Raw genomic sequence first — 21,754 nt, 5'->3', positions numbered from 1 at the left:
CTCTTACTTCGTCTTTTCCTTTCTTTGTATTCCTCGTATGTATAAATATAATATCTTTGAAGAGTGTAGGGACTGAGCTGGGACTGCTCTGCACAGGAGCATAGGCTGAAAGAGGTGATAAATGTGGAAAAGAGGAGCAAGAGGGCAAGAAGTTTATTTCCCAGCTGGAGGGATGTTTAACACGGTAGGGAACAACAAAAGACCCTTTTTCAGTGGCACCCCGGAGATATGTTAGGAGTAGCTAAGGTTAGGTCTTAGAGAATGGAAAGCAGTAATGTGGTTTTCTCTTTACATGACTGTATTGGCCATTGATGTTCCTCACAGATTGCAACGCTGGCCAGAATTATTTCTGCTTTGGCTCAGGAGGGGGCAAGAACCTGAAAGCCATTATTCCCTTCATCTGCAGAGCTTTTTTGCAGTGGCAAAGGGTTCAGACTTACTTATGCCTCAACCTTACCTCAGTAATGCCACTTCAGTCAGTCCATATGGATACAAGGTTGGGTCTTTGGTTTTCTAAATTCCTCCCAGGGAATGTGTTATTTTTCGTGCTGCCCCACAGTGCCGATACTGACCGCACAGAGGGATGACTGAAAGCTGCAGCTCTGTAGTCAGAGTAAAACTGATCATTTGTGTACTCTTAGAAATCTGACATGACAGGACACTAATTCGGGAGAAACTATGAGAGAGAATTGGATGTTGTTTTATGTGTGTTGCTTATGTAGCACAGTACAAGGTGCAAATGATGTACTTTGTTTCTAGCAGGTGAGCAATAGAACAGAAATGAGGTCTTCAAGATGTGATATGAAATTCCATCCATGTATTGCTGCAAAAGCTTCCAGCACTGCTTGATTTTTCATGCCTCAAGTGTGATGAAGAAACTAGCCACATACTATTCATTCTGCATAGTGTAACTTCCATTATTTTCTGATGAGGGCTGTCTTGCTATTCATAACGTTCTCTGATCTTTTCAGGTGGAGAAAAGCAAAATACTTCTATGTTGTGGTGAGAGCTAGGCTTCAAAAAGCAAAACAGAAGTCATGTATACATGCATGTTAAGTGGAGAAAATCTTGCAGTAGCTCCTTTCCCTCCCTTTGGCAGTAGCTGTACAATTGATTTATTTATTTGAGTAGGCATGTAAAAGTGTACTATCAAAGGGGATAGGGAGATGATAGGGAACACAGAATTCATCAGCTGGAGTCAATTTTGTTGCCTTTGTTAGACTCCTGCCTGCCACTACTGTTCCATTGGGCTGATTGACTGTGATTGCACTTGCTAGTGAAAAAGCGGTTTGCAGTGTGGAAACATTTTTGGTCAAATATAACAAACATGATCTAAAATGTAAAAGATATCTTGAATAGTAAGTCCTATGTTAAGGGCATGAGAAGAAGCAATAAGACTGTGTAGCAGGAGGTGAGTTGGTTTTGTTTGTTGTGTTTGGCGTTTTGGCTTTTTTTGTTTGTTTGTTTTTAGTTTTTATTTGCTGTGTTCAAATATAAATGAACAAAAATGAGATGGCTGAGCCATGTCTGTGCCTCAGCTCTGAGCACTCTGGCCCTGCAGACTGAGATCTCCCTCTCTCCTCCCCCTCCACTTACAATTCTCTTACCTTTGCTTTATCTCTTATCTAAAAATGCCTTTCAATTTCTTCAAAGACTTCAAACCAGCTATCTGCTCTTTTAGAGTCCACAAATACAGCCGGGGCATCTGACTAAACAAACAGGTAATGTCCAGTGAAGAAACCTGTCAGCTTTACAGCATCATTCACCACAACCTGCAAGGTACTTTCTGATTACAGTACCGAGTTCTGTTCCCAAGACCCCAAAAAAATAAGATTTTAATCTTCATACATTACTTTCTGTGACAGGGATTCCCTGGTGAATATTGTCAGACTGACTGTTTTTCTCAGCTACTACTGAGAAAATTTTCTTCAGCTACTACTGAAATTGAGCATGTTATGCGGTGGAATATGCTCTGTATTCAAATGATACTTTACAGCAGTCAACAAACATCAAGACTAGGAAGTATGGTTTGGTTTGGAAGTGGAGTATGGGTTTTAGGTGAGCAGAAGGCAATTGAATTGTACTGGGATTTGGGAATGAAATGCTTTTTGTGAGTTTTACAGGATTGGTTTTTTTTAGAGGAAGAAGTAGACACAAACATTCTGTTAAATTTGGTGCAAACTCTGAAGAGCAAAATGGCTGGTTTATTCCAGGTTTTTTTGTGTCGTAATGAATTTTCATCTGTCCCATTTTGATGGGAGACAGCCAGCAAACACCTCTGAGTCCCAGTGCAGTCTAACACTACTAAATGCTTTGTCCCTGGGCACTTTATTTACTTGAATAAAGTAAATGGGAGCAGCTGTAGTTGGTCAAACTACAGATCTAGCCCTGGCTTGGTTTGTTTAAAAATGTGAGTTTTAATTTCTCTGAAAGCACTTAAGAGGAGGCTTGTGTGGTTGTTTAAAGACTTAAATGAAAAGAATGTATCAGGCATCTCTCTAGGAAGTGTGTTGTAAATTACTGGGGAAGGATATCAAGAGAGCCACTGGCAATTGTTTTGAAGCCAGATTGAAATCAACAGAAAAATTTGGCATGGGTTTTTAGCAACAAACTCTCCAATGATATATGTGTGACGGCACATTGTTTCATAACCGTAAGGCAAATGGCCTTTCAGAGTGACAAAATTTAGACAACCCTTTAAGAAATTTGGTGCTCAGCACTGGTGTAGTTCAGTAGAATTCAATATCCTAAAAGAAGATAGATCAGATTTGCTAATCAACCCTTCTGTCTCTCTCTTTGTTTAATGTGACCTTCTGAGAGTTGATGGCATCAAAGTATGCATTTCATTGTGTCTGTTTCCCTGCACACAAAAGTAGTTGAAATTTTATATATATATATATATATCTTTATATATATATTTTTTTTTTTAAATTTAGAAGCCTTTATAAGACACTGTGGAGAAAGTCAACTTGCAATTGAAGTGGTACCCTGCTCTTTGCTGGGGGTCCACAGACAAAATAACCATAACTGAACTGAGAATGGCAGAACAGCAATACTAAAACTTTCACTAAAACCAAAATGTAAACAAGGTGTCACCAAACAGCTGGAATTGAGATGTATCAGCTCTGAAGTTAAGTAGTGGTAATATTAAACTTTCAGCAGTAGATTTCTGAGGTCTCTTGGGACCAAATAAAATACTGTCATCACATCTCTGCACATGCTGGAGTGGAAGTTGATGCATCATATGGGAATTACAGCACAGGTCTGTGCATCAGGTCAGTGATGATTAAATCACCTTGTGTGAACAACTCAGCAATATTTACCTCTCTCTGTGGTTCACATTACATCACATGGAGGTGAACAGACTGACCCACAGCTGGCACAGCTGCTGGTCCCAGATCAGCCCACATACCTGACCCAGAGCTTCCAGCTTATCAGTCCTCGGCCAGTTTCAGTCTCATTTTCTTCCCTCTGTATAAGGCACTGAGGAGTTTGTTGGAGTAGCTGCAGCTAGTCCAATTTCAGCTTGTTCATTTCTCAGGACAATCAGATTAGGATGGAGCTGCTCACCTTACCTGGGTGACTGGTGCTGAGTGGCAGATGGGGTCTGCTCTGTCCTCTTGCATCACTTCTGAAGTCCTGTGCACTGCCATTGACAATAACTGATGAAACTACCACATCCAAGAGGAAAGTAGATTTGGAGGCATAGAGCAGATCAAAACAAGCCTGTGAATTGCTAAAGGCTCCCTGTCCCTCACCTGGAGACTGGGGTGCTTTGAGGATGCTTAATTCGGAAATTTTGCTTAAATGACAGCAGTTGCAGACCATCCCATATATCCCAAACAGCAGGCAAACAGGTTCCTAGCAAGACTTAATCTCTTCCAAAGAGAAACTAATCATTCTTGGCAAATGGGAGCTGTAGGTTTTCAGGACATCAAAAACGGGCCATCTTTCTTTTAGTGTTGAAGGAACCATATTTAGTTGAGTATATATTGCACCTGGTCCGCATCATTCCCTGCAGCAGCTGCTCATCATTTCAGAGCAACACTTCAGAGATACGGGAGCGTGCAGACGTACTGTAAGGATAGCAGAGAGATTTGGCAAGTGTTTGCCAGGATGGATTCGTGGGTGCTGTTGTGTTCTCAGTGCTTCCTTCTGTTCCTGCAGTGTCAGATGTACTTCCAAAAGACAAGGCTGAGGTGGGTTTATGGGTGTAGTAAAAGAGAAAGAAGGCCATCTAAATAAATGAATTGTCCCAGAAAGGAACCTGAACAGGGCTAATATTTCAAAGACACGTGGGCATCCAGTGTGTTGTACTTCAAACACATGGTAATACTCTGCTTGAAATTTGCCTGCTTTGAGTTGTGATGGGACCAAATTCCCTCACCTCTGCATGTACCCCTTACTTTATGTTCCCAGAAGGGATGGGAGTGCAGTCTGTGTTAATGTTTCAAGGTTTAGAAAGTAGATCAAAAGAAAAAAGGATTGTCCATTCACACTTTACCAGTACAGTTCTTAGTTTCTGGAAAAAGTACTTTTGATCAAGTGGTCCTGGATTTCTGAGACTGTCATCTAGGAGACCGAGACTACATTTCTGACTGTGTAAAGAAAGCTTTTGCTTCTGAGAAATGTCTTGGGTTTTCGCTTACCTTTGAAATTCAGACCTGTGGTTCTCTGTTTCAAGGGCCTGCAGCCAATAAGAAACAAGTCTTAAACAACTCTGAAAGCAAAATATCTTTCCATCTCTGACCACACAGCAGTAGTACAACATGCCTAGCCACCTGTCTCCCCAGATACATAGGCAGCCTTCAGAGAAAATGTGCCTGTCAGAGGATTCCTGGTCAAGTAAAAACAGAATAAGTTCGAGTTGTTTCCTGTTTCCTTCAAAGGACAATGTTGGAGCCAGTAACCTTTCAAGACAGGAAAAAGCTGTGAAGAGACAAAACATGACAACTTCCCTTCTGATTTCCATAGAGAACTAGTGCTCATTTCTGTTTCTGGAAGGGGAAGCTGGACTTGAGGTGGATAGGTCTGCAGCCATTCAATCTGCCTGTTGAATTCAACTATTTTTTTAACCTTCTTTTTGTCTGCAGATCTTCTTGTACCATGGATGGCTTTCTGCATATTGCATTTTTGTTTGGACATAAAGCCAAATCAAGAAGTTTCTGTCTATTCCTTGAACTTGCTAGTTTTCAGGAGACTGAACACATCAAACCACATTTTAATGGGTATGTTTTAAATGTTGGAATTGATTTGTCAAATGCAAGGCTCAAAAAATGGAGAGTTGGCTGTCTTTTGTAAGATCCATCTCTCCTTGTCATTTTTCCCAGTTTATATAAGCAGTAGCCATTAAGGTCACATAGTATCTATACCATTGTCCAAGGAAATGAAGAATGAAGAGATGTCCCTGAGATACATAAGCACTGGAGCATTCTAGAAAAAAACTTGTTCACATTTACGAAGTCATCACTGCATTAAAAAAAGTAGAAAGAATTGTGTTCAGTAATGGCAGAAGCCTTTAAATCACTAACTTCCTTTACTTTTTTTTCCCTGTCTTCAGTGCATCTTGCAGTTATAGGACTAAGAACACCCAGTAAGGGCTACTTCAGGCTTGGTTTAGTTTTGCTTCCCTTTCAAAGATGAGCCTAATCCTTCCCTTACAGGTTTTATTTCACTATTATGCATGAACTCTTCAATTGGAAAACTCAGCTGAGAGGACATAACAATTTATGTTAAAGACAAGCATTTGATTATGTTTCTGGCCCTTGTCTTCAGCTGGTGGTACACAGCCATGGTGATGCTGTGCTGGGCCTCTGCAAGCAGCTCTGTAGGGCTCATAAACTGCTCTTCAGGGGGTTTCAAGTCAATCCCAGCCTTGGAGAACCAGACTGTTTCCATCATCTGCTCTAGCACTCTCATCTTAGTTCTCAGATATGGTTTTAACCTGATTTGACCAAGTTACAGTTTGTTTTTTTAACTGCTTTTCTGTGGAGGAATTGCTTAGCTAAAAGGCTGTGAGAATTTATGGTCATTTCTTGTCACTTGTGCTTTCAACCTCTTGGTTGAATGATAAGGTGGTAGTAAAGATATCTCTAAATATTCTCTTTCAGGAATGGATATTTTACTCATATCTAGGCTTTTCTTTTCCAAAGCTTCTCTGATTTGGGTAAAGGAAAAGAAAAGGTCAGGTGTCATATGTGTTCTCAAGAGACTCCAAAGGTGTCTTTGCTGTTGTAAAAATCAGAAGAAATCAGAATGGTTATAACTATTTGACCAATTTGTTTTCCTTCCAATACTACTATTCTCTTAAAGCCAAGGTTTTCATGAGGCCCTTCTGTAATTAGTTTTCTGTGGTATTATTTTATTTTTTACATTTAAGGGGAAAGGAATTCCATTTGCAGATTGCAACTCTTGTCCATCTGTCAGATGGGTGTGTATTTACAAGATGAATGCCTGTTTCTGATTCCTCACATTAGAACAAAGGTTACTTTGTCATTGTCCTCAGAAAGCTTTTTTTGCTTTGGTGTGCACATGCTCTTTCTTTTGGTACAATGCCAAGTACCCTGTTGGGACTCTAGTAGTGACCAAAGGAACAGAAGAAGTTTTGGGGATAAACCCTGTTGACATGGCTAAAACTCTGCAAAACCTCCCGTTGATCTGCTGGAGAGTGATGAAGAGCTGGGCTCTGTGTTGTGTGCTCCCCATGCCCATTCCTGCTGAGGTGAACCAGCTGCTGCCCTGCCACCTCTGAGTATGGGGTTCTCCAGCACCAAATGTAGGAGGGACTTGGGAAAGCAGCAACCCCTGGGCATTTCCACACCCTTTTTATGCACATAGTTCTGGCACATAAATGCTCTTGCTCAATCCTATCAGCTGCGTATCATTCTATTCTGGGGAAGGTGAGAGCTCCGAAAGGTATCAGCTTTACTCCTTTTACTCCCAGGGGTTTTTAAAGGTCCTTGATAAGTCTCTACAGCAAATGAAGGAACCTTGGCAAGATCCTACATTACACCATGCCCTGCCCAGCATTCCTGTAGTTCTTACCATTTCCTGCCTCTTACAACATGGCTGTGACTTTGGACAGCAGGCAAATTCTGTATTTCCCAAACTAATGTTTTAAATGTCTATCTGTGGAGGTTTTACAGTGTACAGTGCATTTGCACAGGGGCAGGGGGATTTTTGGTTTGTGTGATTATATGCTGTTTTGTGACTGTTCTGCTTCCTCTTACATCCTCCTTCCCTGTCTCTTGTACCTGAAACGTTAAATTAAATCTAACATAGCAATACAGACAGAGGTGACATTTGGCTGTGCCAGTTCCCCAGTGGCTTTAAACTGCTGGCTGCAACACTGCAAACACATTCAGACCCTGGCTTGGCCAGCAGTTCCCCCCAGCTATCTGCATGTTTGCTCTCTAGGCTTTATTATACCTACACTATTGGAGACTCTGGAGTCACAGCCTATGTCTCATTGTTATGCATGGATGGGAAATATTCCTGTACTTATTTGCATTCATTAGCTGTTGGGAGCTCCTCTGTTGAGGTCTCTAGCCTTGTTTTTACAGTGCTTTTGGCAGTGTTTCTGCACTTGGTGTGCGAATTTTTATGATCTGTTGCATGTTATTCATGCAATTTCCTGCCCTGTAATGGTATCAGTTTTCCAGACACAGAGGAATACAAACGAAAACCCAGGAGCCTGCATTAGCATAAAATGTCCCAGTTCTGTCAGTTTGATTAATTTGTCTCTTTGTCTCCACTCTATATGATAAGTGCTATTAATGGTTGCAACACTTCATATGTCAAAGTCTTTCTTCCTAATGACTTGAAAATGTGGTTTATTTCCCCCTTTTTTGTATTATTTTTCTCATTTAGCATTCCACTCAAGTATAGATTTATGCCATGCTCTTTCATTATCTTACTGGTTGCAGCGCTGGAGTGATTACATATGGTGTAGGGTATGAGCAAAGATGCGATCCCAGGGGCAGCAGCTGCTGATGCAAGCTGAAAATAGATCCAGCGTATGCTCAGCACTTTTCCCAGAGGTCTTTTATTTATTAGAAACAGTCTTGGTACAGGACAGCTCGGACCCTCATTTAGCAAGATGACTTTTTGCCTTTCAAGAACAGTGTGGTGACTTTGCTCTATTTACTGACTGCTGTGTAATTCTTTTTTCACCATCTCCTGATGGAAACGGAGACTTTACCTAACATAAATTGTAATATAATCCTGATTTATAATGAAGTCAAAAAATGACAGGCTCCATTTGAAGTAATGGAACTTGACAGATCTAAGGTTTAAATTAAATAATCCTATTTGTAAGACAGCATTTGTACATGGTACACTGATTTAAAATGAACTTCTGTTCTTCTTCAACAAATCCTTCACTATTCTCTGTGTTTTACCTTCCATGGAGGCTTTTTGGGGGACAAAGTTCATTTGATGTTCATTTGATGAGAACAGTTTTATTTGAAAATGTATATAGAACAATACATTGTTTTCTTTCCCAAAGTTCTTATAAATTGTTTCAGAAGACAACTTCAGAAAACAACTTTAATTACAGAGGAAAATTTAATGTAGGTCACTTATTCAGGGCAAGCCACAGCTAACCTGCTTCGGTGGCCAGAAGAGGCCAATTGCTGAGAATGAGGAGAGGGAGGATGCTGGAGGGAAAACAGTGAGGAGGGTTGTGGCTCGACTCTTACCCTCCCAGGAAGAAGGAGGAGCAGAGGTTCATTCTCACAGTGATTTCTAAGGAGGGAGAAGGTCAACTCCTCCTTGCTGTCCTTCCCTCACAGCTGGCAGAGGGGTACACTTGAAGATGATGTTTCCTCCTGCCTCTGCACCCCAGTTTTCTTCATCTGTCACTGTCATACCAATGCAGGCAAGGAGAGACCTGGGGTGCACAAATGGAAATGTGGTCCTGCTGTGGCTGCTGGAAGCTAGGAGGAAGCACTGGAGTGGGGGTTGGTGGAACAAAAGGCTTGCAGAGGAGAAAAGGAGACCAGGCAGGGAACATGAGATGCTGCAGAAACGATCAAAAAAGGCAGTGGGTTAAAAACACTAAAGGTACAGTGCATGATTTTTTTGGCTTAGATTGAGGGAAGCTGTTTTAGAAAATGCCCCCTTCTCTTTTCTCTCACTCAGCATTGTGATTTTGCCTTCCTTTCTAGCTGTATTTAGTCGCAGCTGCCCTCTCCAGTGTCTTTCTAATTTTCCTTCATACCTGGCAGGGATGTGGCCCTTTCCCCAGGGGTCTGACAGAAGCTCTCACCCTGGACCGGCCTCCCATGCTCAGGCAGAAAGGTCCCAATGTGTGCCTGTTCTTCCTGTGTCACCCTGCCACCATCACCCTTCTTTCCTGAGAAGACATGGAAGGTTGGAATGTGTTGGAGGGCAGGATGGGCAAAGCCCCACAGGGTCCCATTTGGGGGAGAGCAGCCTCTCCTGCCCTGGGGCGTGAGAGCCACCTGCCTGGGCTGGAGCTTCAGCACCGTGTCTGCTCCAGTTACAATTGGTTGCAGGACCAAGCTTCTTCTTTCTCCTCTTTGTGGTGAGCTCCAACAAACAGCAGATAGTGAAGAAGATGAGATGACTGCTAAGGAGGGTGTTGCTAGGGCTGGAGCCCAGCCTGGGGACATGGCATGAGAGGCTCCTGCTCCCATGTCCTGCTCTTTATGTGATTAAGAACTTTTTTCCCCAGTGCTTACAGGGAATTAATAATTTCTACTAATCAGAAACCAAGCCAGATCTCCCCAGTGCACTCAAGAAAGAACAGGATTCAAGAGTGTCACTGAGAATAGGGAAGAAAAACAAGCTCACAAAGCCAAAGTTGTTCAGGCCAGTGGAAAAGATGAAGGCAAGGAGTATCCAAGCAGCAAATGCAGCATTGACATCATGTGAGCCCTTGCACCTCATCTAGGGGAAAAAACCAGCAAGGGCCAAGAGTAAAAATCCATCAAGAGGTTTTAGAGTTGCTGCTGGTAGCTTGCACACTGCCCATCTCCCTCCTCTAAGAGATGTGTGCATGGCTACAGGCATGGCTTTCTGTTCTCTTGGAATTAATGGGATTATATACAGCAGGAAAGGAGGCGGGGTACACTGAATTCTGTGAATACAGAGCTTCAGCCTGTGTTTCTTGATCTGAGAAAAATATAAGTAGAACAAAATAAAGTAGAAAGAACCAATTCCAGAGTGCTTCAGTATGCAGATAAACTGGTTCTCATTGCTCACAGCACACATAAATATGCACTGGTGACTGAGGCAGCGGAGTAACACTTTGCTGTTCGTTATTTTATCAGACAGTGATAATTGTAGTTAATATTTTCTTAGTAGTGTCTCCGAGAGTTTATTTATGCTGTTAATAATCTGAGCAGCTGTAATGATGCTGGCTGACAGAGCTGTAGCCTTTTAGAATCACTCCAGTGTGGCAATGATACGATGGTAATAGAAATCCAAGGAAAAAAACGATCTTATCGGAGCAGATGGGGCTAATTCAATCCCTTTCACACACGTTCACATTATCTAGTCTCTTTCTCACACTAGCATGCGTGGGTGCACGTGAGCATATGTAGTCACACACACACACACACACACACACACACACACACACACAAATAGCTGTAAAGTCCCACCTACCCTCTGAGGAAGTCAAGCTGGAAATGCCATAATTTTTCTATGTGGAGAGTCTTTCTAGTGTACATGGCACTTTCTACCCCTCAGTTTCTGGGTAGATCTTAAAAATATCATGTATGAAGCAGAAAGGGGAAAGTAATTTCCTTGGGGACAGCCCAGAGCTGAACACAAGGTCATGGCTGCACTGGGATGCTGTTGTCCAACCTTCCCATCTTTCCCTTCCTTTGACCTCTTAACTGTGGGTTGCTCCTGCTAAGCCTGCGCACCTTTAGGGACTAAAAGAGCCATTTACCTTTTACTCATAGCAGACATGAAATCTCAGCAAGAAGGGGAATGCCTACAATTTTTTCTGGTGGGATTTACGGAGCCTAGTTAACCTTTTGGGCCACCGAGGGAAGAGTTAACTGCTCCTCGTGGAGGATGGGAGGGAACCAACTTTGCCAGCTCAGCAGTGGCTGCTTCTCCTTGCAAACCTGCATTGCTGAGCTGAGCAGACGTCATTGATGAAATGTGAACACCAGGCAGTGGAACAAAAGCCACTGTAATCCTCAGATCTGTTGTAGCCATGCCAGAACAAAAACAAGGTGATGGCAGAAGAATTGCACGTCCAAATACCAGAAATTAAATGGCAAGGCAAGGGAGGAGAAGGAAAACTGGAACAAATGCAGCATCTGGCAGGTTTTCCTTTAAAAATAAGATGCTTGTAGGAAGCTGGGTCACTTTTTCAGGATTTCAGCCTACCCGTTAATTGCTGTAATTGCTTTTAAGCAATGAGGTAAATGGTTGCCTCATGAGGTCCTGTAGTAAAGCCTTTTACATTCATTTCCATCCGTAGCCCAGCAAGAGCATCTCTGGATTTGATATGTTACGGTATTTGCTGGGCAACACTGTCTGCTGCCCCAGTGTCAGGATGCCAGTGATTTTATCTGCTGTGCCATGCCAGCACACGGTGACAGGCAGTGCCAGAAGCATGGGTGTCGTCAGCCCCGTGGAAACCACGGCAGAGCATCCGTGAGCTGCTTCGGATGTTACCCAGCCCCGTCTCCTAAGCCTGCTTCTCCTGTAGCTCCTTTGTCTTCTGAGTTAGTGCTCTTCCTCAGAGTGCAACCTTGTGGTTTTTTTAATCGTATCTGACAGAGCCTGCTTCTTCCTCTCCTACACTGCTTGGAGTATAATAGTAGGGCTTGTAGTGAGGTGGCTTGCTGTGAAGTACTCCTTGTTTTTATAATTACTGTGTATTTAATACACTATTACATAGTTCATATGCATAAATACATTCTGCCATGCCTGGGAAAGAGGAGTACTGGTGAATTTACAAGTCTTGTTGTTGTTGTTGTGCTGACTTGTATATCAATTACAGCTTCAGAAACTCTGAACCACTCCTCTAAGCACCCTCTGAATTAGCAAATTTCTACACACATCTTCATTTTATGCCTATTTTGATATTTCCTAATGTAATTTGGAGGCTTCTAGGATTCTTTCTTTATTCTAAAAGTTCTGAAACTGCTTTTGTTTTTCCTTTTTCTACCCACTTTGGCTCATGTTATGCACTTAAACAGATCTTTCACAGACTCCTCTCTCACAATTTATATTCTGTGAAAGCTTTCCCACTCCTTCCTCACCCCCCCTTACTGCTAACACTTTCTCTTGTTTTTCTTTCTTTTTTAATCTCAGGGTCAGTTTAATTTTCCTTTTGCAAAAATGTGGGACTAATTTTAATTTTAAATTACAGTTGCACTTTAATTCTGATGATGCTTTTCGGTTAAAATCTGTTCATTTCTGCTTGTTTCTTCCCCACTGGTTTCAGTATGGCTTGTACAGGCACCCAGGGAGGGAGGGAAGGCAGTATTTCTGCTGAGCCACCTACTTGTGTCATACTTCGTTCCTGTGTTCCAGGTTTCTTAAGATGCACATTGCACTGGAAAACACAAAAGTATTTGAAACAGCCAGGTATCACAGCCATATTTCCTTTTGTTTTCTCTTCCAGTTCATGCCTGAGTGTTTAAACTGCTAATTAGTGCTGCTGGTTTTTACTTGTGCTTTGTTGATTGTGTAGCGTTGTGGCCATGCTGTCTCTTTAGAGGCACGGTTCTTTGAAACATCCTCATCTCCAATTTTCTTTTCAACACCTTCACTCAGAGTCTCACCTTAGCAGCCCCAAAGTTCTCCTCCCGAAGTTTTTTCACCTAGGCTTGCCTCAAGTACTCTCTTGGCCATAACTTGGAAATTTCTGTGTTCTTGTTAGGCCATGGACAACCTCTGACATCAACAACATACCCCAAGCCATGGAATTAGTTAGGAAGAAAAGAATAAAGTGGTATTTGACTTCAGAAGAGGTTACTGAGTGAGATTTTAAAATAAGGGTTCTGGCAGGTATCATGTGGCAGGTTTGCTTGCAGGGGTTTAAGAAGTCTCTCCTCCAGTCCAAGAGTTGTTTTGCCAAAGGTATTGTGCTGCTGTGAGGTGGCAGAGGGAGGTGCAGCACAGACCTGCCTCCCTGAGCTTTCCAGCTTCTCATGCCTAAGTTTCTCTGTGGCCCAGAGGAGCAGCCATGCAGGCAAATGTCCCTTTTGCTCAGGAGACTGCTGTGAATGGTAAAACCTAGGGCTGCCCAATGGGTACATCTGGCAGTGACCAATGTTTAGAGTAGATGTGATGCAGGCAGTTCATCCCTGCTATGGAAGAGCACTGTATCTTCCTGTCCTGTAGCCTTTCAGTTTTCCAAGTGTATTCATTGATCTTTGGTAAGATGCCTGCTGTTTCCTGCACTGAGATGTGTCTTCAGCAAAGTACTGAGGCTTATGCCTATGATTTCTAGCTTCCTTCACAATAGATGATGTTTTTTCCAAAAGGTGTGGCAAATTCAACAAATTGCTTTTTCCGCAGAATTTTCAGAGATGCTGAAAATGTGCGGGGATACTGTCATAATTTCCAAAAGTAAATTCTTTGCTTTGATTTGAAAGCAGTCTCACTTTTGAAAGGTTGAAAGAATTTCAATTTGGCTTCAGTAACTCTGAGAGGAAATAAAACTAGAAGTTGTGGATTAAAATAAGCATTGCAGTTGGATCAGAGATTATTTTTACTTTTACTACACTCTAGGTTATTTTTTTAATTTCCTAGACAACTTCTGATTCTCTCTTCCCCTTTGGTTCCTCTGACATTATTGACCCCAGACTTGAGGCCTGGGGTTTTTGAGGGTGCTTCAAAGCTGGGGCCATTGCCACAGTGAATTTGATTCAGACAAGCCTCAGCATGTGTGTGCCTCAACTCTTACACTCCACCCGTGAGTCATGGGTGGTCAAGTGCTGACATAACCAATAACATGGTCATCGATCCCGTGGCTGTTTACACCATCTTTGCGCTTGGCAATCAATTCCCAGCCACTTGCCCCGCCGTCAGCACTGACGCACTTCTCACGGAGCAGTGGACGTGGTTTGCGATTATTGCGTCCCATCCTCCAGGCGAGTCTAGCATGAATGACTTCTCCTTCCTCCCCCTCTCACCTCCTGCGGTCACGCCTCCCCCCTTGGAATGCTCTGAGGGATACTGGTCTCTCCTTCCCTTTCGGGTGCCGAGGGAGGAGGCACTTTGAAGTGCTTGTGCTGGCCCTGGATGTGTTCATTATGCCAGAGAGAGGAGAATGAGAAGTCACTTGGTTTCCCTCTAGTCTCACACAGACAGTCAGGGCTTCTAGTGTAAAGTTGTTGTTTGGCCTACAGCTGGGATGTCAGGGGGGAAGGCTGAGGGGAGCACTTGCCGAGTTTTTTCTTTTGAAAGCTCAAAATTGGAAATTGGACAATCTTGTCCAGTGGGCCATCTTCTGAAAAAGTACCACTAAGGGCAGTTAAACATCTTGAAGCTCTCAGTCTGACAGCCTCAATGGGCTGTTGTGGAGGATGCACTGAAAAGATACCAGGATACCCCTTAGACCACTCAGGGTGTGGCTTTGCAGGTGGCAGATTTTCCAGGGGGACTTTTGAAATTAATAATTGGGTAATGGACCTCCTAAGGAGAGGGGCTGTGTGTCCGGTTTCTCTGCTCCCATGGTCTGCTCCCATGGTGTGCCCAGGGAATGCACGATGATGGTGTGGTGGCCTCCCCACCCCTGCAGTGTGATGCTGTGTGGGAGGGGCTAGACTGTCTCTTGGACTTCAGGTTACTCTTCAGCACAAAGTCTGTATGCACTACCAGAAGAGGCAGAATGTTAAACTGGGGCTGGCAAGGTATCTACTTAATTTAAACAATGTTTTTAGAGTGAAAACAAAAGCCTCTCTTTGTTGGTCTTCTCCATCAGCAACTTGTACATGCCATTGTTGTTTAAAAGCTTACCTAATACAAATACCAGCATCTGATGCTTCTCACCCAAGTGGAATTTTTAAAGCGTGATCACTCATTTTAGGAGCTTCACATCCTTATGAGCAAATAAGTAAGGGAAATGCATCTGCAAGTTGCTGGTGAGAGAACATTTAAGAGCTGTTAAATAAAAGAGAGGAAATGCAGTAAAATACTGGTGTGGCATTGCCTTACAAAAGTACTCTGCTGTTTATCATCTCTTCTGATTTTTTTCCTGCCTCCTGCCTGTTCCCACCTTATGTAAAAGGAACATGGTTTCAAAACATGCCTGTGTGCATATATAGGAGCAAACTGTCGTAACACCACTGGTTTTGCACATGTGACTGACCTGTTTGAGCCTAGTAATATACTTAAATCTTTCAGAGAGTTTTCCAAAACCAAATAAGCTCAAGCTAGGAAAAAGCCAGGCTTCACCATCCCAGGTAAAAATAACCAAGTAAATAACCAGGAAGTCTCTTAATTCTTAATGGAATAACAGCTTTGGTGACTGATTTTGGTTATCAGATTACCCTCTGAAAATAACTTTGGTGCTATACTTGCAATTGGCTGTAGAAGAAGAATACACTGTGTGCTAATTTTAGCAAATAAGATTAGAGTTAATATTTAATCCCAGAGACCTTCTTCAGGCTGTGGGAAAAAAAATAGCAGTTAACTGTCACTAATCTTATCTCCTATTTTTCTAGCATGTGTTTGATTATATAACTAGTGCTGGGAACCCGCTGGCTGATTGAGAAGTTGGTGGTTTGTTGGCTGCATGCTTGGGCATATTAGACAATGTCAGGGCTAAGGTGGATTAAAAAGCTCTACACATGCTTTTAGACTGCAGTAGCAATGCTGAAAGGCCAGTAAAACAGGTACCACAGTAGACCTGCTATGAAACAATACATGAATAAGTGATTCATTTGGAGTTCTGCAAGAAACACATTTCTGCTATTTTTCTATCCAGTTGTTTTAAATAATACTTAGTTTGAGATTCGATATTCAGCATGTGAGGTTTGATTCAATCTTCCTTTTTTCCTTAACCACAAAATGGCTTAATTGAATCGGTGATTGGATATTAGAGATGAGGGATTTCTAACTGTTTTTAGGTGCCTGATGATGAATTTAACCTAAAAATCAAAATACTAAAAATATAAACCATTAACCTAAAAGCAGCTTGTATGCTTCACAACAAACTTATCACTGCTTCTGTTGAGTGTGATACACAAGTGTACTCAAATGTGTAAAGATATTAACATGCGCCTGGGCTGCTCTGTCAGGACTTGTGCATTCTCAGTGGGTCTGAAGGTCTCACCACCTAAAATATCCCCAGTTCAGTAGGATTTAGCAACTAATGTTCTGCAGATTTCATTGTATCCCTAGAGAGGGAGGAGAGGGCTCTGCCCTCTCACGCCACCACCAGTGAGCTTGTTCTTTGCATGTGCCCCAGGTATGCTTTATTTGGAAAGGAACAATTGCATGTGCATTTGCTGTTGAACTTTATTGCTCTTTTCTGGCAGATCATTGCCACCATGCCCTCATTAACACAGAAATTAGCCCTGGAAAAGTCCACTAAATTAAAGCCCAGCTCTCCAGAACAACATTGCACTGTTCATTTTCCTTTGCAGTACTCAGACATAAAGTATCCATCATCTTCCCTGGAAAGCCTTCCAAGATTGCTCTGTTAGGTTAAGAGTTGGGGGAAAAAAGCCCTACATTTTAATTTCTTTTTGCTGCAAATGCCAATAGCGCCCCATAGCAAACTAGACAGTCCTTCTCTGTTCTTGATGGTAGTTTGCATCAGATTACTGTAAACATTCCCTTGCTCCGTTTCAGATACTGCCTTGCCAAGTTTTACATTCCTACATGTTTACAGTGATCTTTTCTTGCCCTTAATCACTTTTCCCCTCTTTAAATTGAAGTCAGACTTTGCTGGCATTTTGCAGGGGTTGACCTTCCCTGCTCCAGATGCAGCTTTTCATACAGATGCCATTCCAAGCGGGGTTACCAGACATCCATGTTTCCTTTGGAAATAACCTTCCCTCCCACCCCCCTGTAAGAAATACTGTCTGTGCAGAATTGGAGGATTTTGTCTATTTGTCTGGGATTTTGAGACATCTGGAAGTCTGGGCAGCTCACTAATGAGCGTGCACTGATGAACTCTGCGGTGCACGCTGCGTCCGGCCCATCCGCAGAAATCCGTCAGCCCTCTGTGTGTGCTCCGAGACCACGTCCTGTGTGTTCAGAGCAGCACGGAGACCTCCATGGCATGCCTGACCAGCCCTCATGGAGGGCACAGATACAACGGGGAGCCAGAGCCAGTTCACCCACAGTGCTGCGTCTCCCACGGTGCCTGTGTGTACAGGTTTGTTTAAAATAGAATTTCTGACCTAGATGTCCCTTACAAAAAGATGGTGCTCCCAATGTGGAAGCGAGCTAACCCTCCTAATTTTAGAATAGTATGGACCCAGAACTAGAAGAATGCTTGGCTAAAAATGCTTTATTTGCATCTGTAATACTGCCTCTTTTACTAGCATTTATTGCTGACTGTCTTCTCGGTTTCTTATTCCCCCATCCGACAGTGATCAATATTTTTTTCCTTGAATTAACCAGTTTTTTGTTAATGACCAACAAAAAAGGGAAGGCAGAGAGTCTAATGACAACTATTTCTCCAAAAGGAAAAAGCATTACCCGGAATGCATCAAGGAAATGTAATGAGAGATGATGGAGGAAAATAAGGGAAATATTTCCTTGCAAGGAGGTTTTAAGTAGAGTCTGGCAATGGTCTCCCAAAGGAAATAGTGGAAGTCTGGTCACTTAAATCAATTAGGACCATCGCACTCCCCGGGACTCTGTAAGGAGAAAAGCAATGTCAAGCTGAACTAAAATAGACTTTGCGTGCTTATTTTTTGCAGGGCTGCTGTCTGTGTTTTGCTGGTAAATTCAATAGGACTAATACTGATTAACATCTCTTGATGGTGATCATATCATTGCATTGTTTCCAGCCTGTTCCTCAATAGCACACTCTCACAAGGGCATGGCCATACAAAGCACGTCCCCCAGCTCAGCTAGCTCAGTCTGAAAGACAAGAGGCAGATAAAGAGCAGGAGAAGTCTTCTCTCACCTTGACAGTGGTCAGGCTTGTTGTTGCCGCAACACTGAATTGACACAGACCTCCCTACTGCACACTGAGCTCAGTGTACCTGTGGCAGCATAGCAGAGGCAGGAGCTGCACATGGGCTCGGTCTCTTGGATTGCTGTAGGGCAAGGAGGTGTGCCAGGTACCTTAGGCAGGGCTACACTCCCTGTGTCCTCTGTGCACTAGAGGGGTTTTAATGCATACAAGACCAGCTGGGAGCAGAAGCAAGACAAATTAAAGTGCTTTATCCTTAGTCTTGGCGGGCTGTTTGGCATGCTCCAAGTACACAGGAGAAGCCCTCTCATACCCTGCTTTGAAACATACGGAAAAGAAATCAAGCCTCCAAGAAGCTAGGATCTTTGCTTTTCTCTCTGCGTGAGCATTGTTGTTTTATATGTATGCTTTACCTTTTCTCTGCCTGGTTTTCTAGTAGCCAGACAATTCCATTTAAACAATAGAAATGGGTAGAAATTGGAATAAGGCAAAGGATTGAAAGGCAGGGAAGTAGTGACTTGGCATATGAGCTTGGACAGGGTGCCCGGTGGAGGTTCCCACAAGCTGACCTGCCTGCTTAAACATTAATTTGCACAGCAAATAAGGTTTAAAAGCAAACAAGTCTTGGACATCTTATTTTCAATCGAGAAAAACAACCCCTGGGATTGTTGCTGGCATGGGTTTTACCCATCCAACAAAGGTCCCTCTCACGTGTAAATGAAGACTGTTGTAGCAGAGAAATTATCTCTTTCCTTCTGCAAGCGTAGGTCAACGTGTTTTCACTAACTTTTTTCACTGGGATGCATCAGTCAGATCAAATAATTTTAAAAGACTGTCCTTATCTCTTCCTAGAGAAATGCCTGTGTGGTAGTACATTCAAAGCCTTTTCTTTCCCAATGTGCGGTGTTCATAGTCACGCTCCAGTGGCTCGATTCCAGCCTTCCTGCCAGAATGCATCAGATGCAAGCAGTCCCAAAACTGGTGGGGCCGAGGCAGGGAACCTGCCATGGGAGCCGAATCAATATTTAGACAGCTTCAGGCGGCAGAGCTTGCGCTGGCTTTCACACTTGGCAGCAAGCTTTGCACCCGTTTGTTTCCAAAGTTATTGTTTGTGCAGTTTCAAGAATTGGCACTCGAGAGATTTCTGCCTGAGGGCAATGACAAGCGCCGGGTGCTTGGAAAGAAATTTACCCCCTTTGGATCTGAAGATTGTGAGAGTGAAGGTTGTGTCACTGGGTAATATCTCCAAAGGAAGTCAAGGCACACATTTGCTCGGAGTTTTCATCATCCTTCACATGAGGTGTCTGCTGGGCACCATGGGGAGCCCATGGCAGTCTCATGCTCTGCTTCCGACACATCCAGCGCAGAGCAGCTCCAGCAGCTGCCTTGCTGCTGTTTGTTATCGTGGTGATTTACCTGGAGCAAAAGCCTGTGTCAGCGTGGGAGACAGCCTTGCTGTGGGGTTGTGTGAGTCAGCCTGAGGCTGTACGGAGTGCCTGTGCTGGGGTGGCAGGCAGGCAGGTGAAACCCTTGCCCAGCACAGAAAATTATTTTAATTTGCTTTCCAGCCATTCCACCTAGTGGCCGAGTGACACCACTACCATGAGAGCTGTGTTTGTGCTCCAGAGTCCCTGCAGACCTACACTGCTGCCGAGCTTACAAGATATGCAGCAATATGTAAGCCCCCCCCACTGAAGATCTTACCATCAGCCTGCGAGTAGCTCATTAAGTTCCCGAGCAATTTTGTTAATCATGCTGCATAGATAAAATGCAGATAGGCCTTTAGTGAGCTGATAATCTAACAAATAGGCAGAAAGTGTAACACTGATAAAGCAGAGATTGGTTTAATAGCCAGCTGTAAATCTTGGCAATTCTGTACCAGAGGCATATTGTAAAACAGGAATGTGCAAGTGTGTAAGTATGTGCATGAAAATGCACTGCTTCTTAAAATAGCAGATAGAGCGGTAATACTATGGATGAAATAGCTATTGGGAGCAATTTTAGAGGTGTTTTAAAATATTTTTCTCCCCATCAAAATCTGCACCGCTTGTGGTGTCTTCATAATTTGCCATCATAAGTACAGATCTGTGAATAACAAGGGCTTGTTTCTGGAAGTCAGGATTTTCTGTAAAAATCTGTGAACTCTACCACTGGTCCTGAGGCAGTATAGGGCTTTGTAGGCTTTTCATTGAGATGAACCAAATTATTCACTCAGATACACTCCAGTCACAAATTAGACCTTCGGAAATTCATGGCCTGATGGCTTACCAGCCTTTTGAGCAGCTTCTTTGCTCGGTGGCATTAATTCAGTTGGAAGAATAGTAAAAAGCAACTCACCTTCAGGGTATCCCATACCATCCCAAATATACCCTTCTGCGGAGCTGGGAAATGAAAATTGCAATTCTCACAGCCTGGGGAAGGAACTTGGTCTGCTACTTTCTAGGTTCCCCTTCTGTCTTTAGGCTGTTTTGCAAAAAAAAAAAGAGCAGACCGCAGTGCTTCCTCTTCTTGTTTGTTTTAGAAGAAGAAACAGAGCTGGGGATGCCTACCAGGGATATCTGCATCCAGAAGGGGGTTTCAGGCTGTGCATCCCAACCTCACACAGTCATGCAGGTGTTGGCTGTGCTGAATCCAATCTAGAGGCCTTTGCCTGGTACGCAGAACACAGGGAACTCAGATAAATGAGTGCTACTTGCAAGAAAGGTAAGGTGTCTCAGTGAACTGAGACTGAAGGGGGACTTACCAGGGTCATGTAGTAGGTGGTTGGTGCAATGGGAAATTGAGTTGTGGTCTTCCAGATCTCATCGTTGTGGCCAAACCACTGAATTATCTTGTGCAGAAACCTTGATCCTTGATGGTTAGTTGTGGTTCTGAAGCAGCCTCCTGCTGCTTCATTAAGAATAATTTTTCCAGTCCCTTTGTTTCATACCCACTGGGAGAAAAAAATTTAACAGAAGTTAGTAGCAGTCAAAGTATTTTTGTCATAAATAGACGTTACCTGTTTGCTGTGTGGCTTAGCAACTTATTTGACAGCTGTATATAAAGATACAACTGTAAAAAATGGGGGGGGGCAAGTGTGTATTTTTAAATATATGGTATATTAATGTAAAACATAGATGGTATGGAAAGAAAACAAGATGAGTAGCAGTGTATAAGTCAGACCTGGAACAGCTGACTGGAGATCACTCTCCTGGAAACAGTTTTACTCTTTCTACAAAGAAAATGGTGGGAAATTAACTATTGAGGTGGGACTCAGAATAATTTATATCATTTGAACTATAAATATTAATTTATTTTCTGTTAGCTGTACCTCAGGCTCACTAAAATGAGGAACAGTATGAGGGGAATAATCTCCATGGGATGGAGGAAAGTTATGCAGTCTGTACTTACCTATTATCTATTCAACAATGGCTTGCAAAAAAAATTAAGAAAAAAAGGAAATTGTTTGCTTTTGAAAGAGGCAGAAATATGCTTTCAGTTGAATTTTGCTGTAATACTAAGTGTTTCCTTCCCAAAACACTTTTAGAATTTAAGAGGGATCTTAAGCTTGAAACCACTGTTCATTGGACCTTCCATCAGAGCAGAAGAATCAAAATTTAAATGGTGCTTTCATGGTTGGGTGCTGTAGCACAGTTAAAATGAAATCCATGTGAGACTTAG

At 42.8% G+C, this 21,754-nt stretch overlaps 1 protein-coding gene across 4 annotated transcripts in view; it reads left to right on the top strand.

Annotated features, from left to right (window-relative positions):
* BACH2 (BTB domain and CNC homolog 2) overlaps nt 1-21,754 on the top strand; it is a 182,842-nt gene that overhangs the window by 143,625 nt on the left and 17,463 nt on the right. Inside the window, exon 2 of one of the 4 annotated variants that reach the window (XM_058836057.1) lies at nt 5,094-5,228. The exons of the other annotated variants lie outside the window; for them this stretch is intronic. The gene's annotated coding sequence lies outside the window, so the exon portion shown is untranslated. The remainder of the gene's footprint in view (nt 1-5,093; nt 5,229-21,754) is intronic. 4 annotated transcript variants of the gene reach the window in all.

Source organism: Poecile atricapillus, chromosome 3 (assembly GCF_030490865.1).
Source record: "Poecile atricapillus isolate bPoeAtr1 chromosome 3, bPoeAtr1.hap1, whole genome shotgun sequence".
Classification (NCBI taxonomy): Eukaryota; Metazoa; Chordata; class Aves; order Passeriformes; family Paridae; genus Poecile; species Poecile atricapillus.
Note: the sequence above shows the minus strand (reverse complement) of the source record. Positions and strands in the feature narration are given on the sequence as shown.